The sequence below is a fragment of the Nannospalax galili genome, unplaced genomic scaffold (genome assembly GCF_000622305.1).
Source record: "Nannospalax galili isolate Female #2095 unplaced genomic scaffold, S.galili_v1.0 scaffold1773, whole genome shotgun sequence".
Lineage (NCBI taxonomy): Eukaryota > Metazoa > Chordata > Mammalia > Rodentia > Spalacidae > Nannospalax > Nannospalax galili.
The window spans coordinates 76,215-79,768 of NW_008333030.1; positions in this window are offsets into that span (position 1 = coordinate 76,215).

Genomic DNA, 3,554 nt, shown 5'->3' on the forward strand with positions numbered 1-3,554 from the left:
TGAAGAATTTTCAATTTGACAGAATGTGGTATACTGATGTCAACAAGACAGGAGATGTAAGAAATAGACTGACCTAATTTTAAAGTTAGGCCATATGTTCAAGTTTGATTGGAGGTGCCTGTGCACTCTCCTGACACCCAGAGATGTGCATAACTTCTTTGCCAATACAGGAAACTACGTAGATCCTCTTTCTATAATCCTCTGAAAAACAAGAGCTTAACATGAGTCATTGGAAACCGATCCTCAGAAGAACTGGGTTTGGAGCATGTGATTTACTGAGAGAGTTCTCTTAGCTGCAGGACCATGAGAGAAGTAGGAAAGGGCAGGGGGAGGGGTGAGAATCTAAGGCAGTCAGAAACCACTTTTACCATGATTCCTGGAGAGGCTTTGGAATCGGATATTCATAGTGAAGTGGGTCAATCTTTAGACAAGGTATCCTTGTACCTTGAATCCTAACCACCAGGAAACCATTAGGCACAGGTGTCAAAGTTGTGTACAGGGTGGCATCGTAGTAGAGCAATCTTAGAGGCAGGGAAGCTCTTCTGTGGGGTGCAGTTCTCCATAGAAAGGCGAAGAGTTAGCAGTCAACAGCCACAGCTACTGGAGGATGAACCTATGTATTTTGAAAAAAAACCTGAAGTGTTCATCAACAAAGTATGTTTGTTACAGTACAGAATCATGATACACATGTCATGATATAGGAGCTGTCTTTAAGAATCATGCCCGAAACACACTACAGAAAGCAATGAAGACCATGAATGCATAAATTACATATTTGAATTGAAAAGTAGTTCATGAGGGGCTGTAGAGATGATTCAGTGGTTAAAAGCACATGCTGCTCTTGCAGAGGACCCGGGTTTGATTCCCAGCACCCACATGGCAGGTAACAACCATCCGAAACTCCAGTTCCAAGGGACGTGACACCCTCTTCTGACCTCTGCGGGCAATGCACAACATGGGTGCACTTACATCATGCAGGCAATACACGCATACACACAAAATAAAAATAATTAAAAGAAAAGTAAGTCATGATTACAACTAGAGATACTAGGAATACTAGGAACATCTTCTCCCCTAACATACACATTTTGCTAAGCAGGAACATCTGTTACTGAACTCTGTGATCATGACAAGATGTCCAGAAGTGAAGAACTGTGTTGGTTAGGGAAATTAAAGGAAGATGAAGACTCTGGGGTTGAAGATGAATAGAGCAGTGATGATTCAGTCTTTTATGTTTGAAACTCAGTCATCAGACTCCTCACTTTTATACTTCGTCTGACTTTAAAGGCATCTTACTCTGCTTGTGTTCCCACTGCCAAACACTTTTTCTTTTCTTTCTCTTCTCTTTTTTCTTTCTTTTTTGCAGACAGGGTCTCACTGTGTAGCCCTGGCTGAGGTGGACCTCACTATGTAGGCCAGACTAGCCTTGAACTCATAGACATCCACCTGCCTCTGCCTCCCCAGTGCTAACATTAAGGGAATGTGCCACTATGCCTGGCCTTTCTTAAATTCTGTAACTGGAATTCTACCAAAGCTAGAAATAACAGAGAATATTGTGTGAAAAGGCCTCCCATGTTATCCCCTTTTTTCACCCTTTTCTAAAATTAGCCATTTCAAGTAGAGGACCAAGGCCTGATATGTGTGCTGTTGTTGGATATTGGTGGGGGAGATGACAAATTTAGTTATCTGCAATTCAAACTCAGATACTTCTTTGGATGTTCAGGAAAATGGGCGCTGAAGTACCTAGAGGTAGTGAGAACAGGGCAGTGTCTCTCGTTTACCTTTAACAAATCTTCTCCCTCCATGCCCCACCATCACTAGTTTTTCCCTTTAAAGCACTATGGACTGTCTCAGGATAATCTGGGAAGTCAAAGTGGGCAAGAGTAAAATAAGAAGGAAATCCTGGGTATTGTACACTCTGGAAGAAATAAAGGAAATCTTTTATTTTAATCCTGGAATAAAAGGCTTTCTTATTATCTTATTGATGAGCCAGTAATATCTGAGTCTGGAGACTGATACTACAGAGATTATTATCATATTGACTAGAAGAATTTATTAGTCTCTTGGTAGTGTCCTAAAATAAGAATTATTATTGATCCTATAGAATTTTTAAAGAATTATGGAGTAAGGTGAGGCTCTTACAATTTTATTCCGTGCCCTGTGGTAAAATAGGTAGTACTGAAATCTACATAGCTGAAGTGAGGAAGAGAGTCTGTAGATGAGTTGGTCATGAACACTACTATCTACTCCTACCCTGGCTAGCCAGCTTTCCTTGTGATAAAAAGAAAATCCAGGCTCCCTAACCTGTACTTATATTGATACAATTCTTGCTGGGGGCGGGGTGTAAAAGATTTTCTGGCCCCTTTCTTAGACATTTAAGAAGTACAAAGAGGGGGATTAGAGAAATGGCTCAGTGCTTAAGAGTACTGGCTGCTCTTGCAGAGGACCCAGGTTTGGGTCCTGGCACTCACATGCCATGGATGGGGTCTAACAATCATCCGTAAGTCCAGTTCTAGGAGTTCTGACACCCTTTTCTGGCATCCCATGGGTACTACACTCATGTGATTCACTTACATGCATGCAGACAAAACACCCATACACACAAAACAAGAATAAACAAATGCAAAAATTTTAAAATACAAAGATAAACAAGTTTATTTTATTAAGTGTGTATGCTATGTATGATCTATCATTTTTCACCTTATTCTCTTGAGACAGGATGGTTGCTCACTGAACCTAGAGCTATTTGGGATGCCAGTAAACCCCAGTGATTCTCCTGTTTCCACCTTTGCCCCAACACCTCCCCAGGGTTGTGGTTTCAGTAGCCTCAGGTGGCCTGGAACTCTCTGTGTAGAACATCTTAGCCTCAGTCTCACTGAGAGGCCCACCTGTCTCTGCTTCCTGAGTGCTGAGATTAAAGGCATGCACCAACATGCTCTGCCAGACTGAAAAAAAAATAGGCATTTTAGGTGCAGGGGATTTGAACTCAGGTCCTCATGATTGTGAAACAAGTTCTCTTACCAACTGATCCATTTTCCCAGTCCCACCTGAGTGTATTACCACTAAAATATGGGCTCAAATTATTCTTGATCAGAGGTGTGGCAGTGCACACCTTTAATCCCAGCTCTCAGGAGGTAGAGGCAGACAGATCTCTGAGAGTTCAAGGTTAGCCTGTTCTACATATTGACTTCCAGGCCAGCCAGGGATATATAGTAAGACTCTGTCTCAAAAAATACAAATAATAATAGAGGACATGTTGCCAGAGGGGTTAGTAAGGTGGGGTGGAGCAAGAGGGCCTGAATATAATCAAAATACATTGTATGGAATTCCTGAGTCAATTATTCTTGATCAGCAACCATGGGAAAGTTATTCACCTCTTTGCTAGCTCACTAAAGTGAATTTTCAAATCTTTTGAAAAAAGAAAATAAAAGAAAGGATTGGCTAAGCAATGTAACTCTATGAGAGAACACTAGCCTAGCAGATCTGCTGGTATGGAATCACTTCCAAGCAGGGAAGAAAATATACAAAAACTCCACAAAATAAATCAAAGAGTA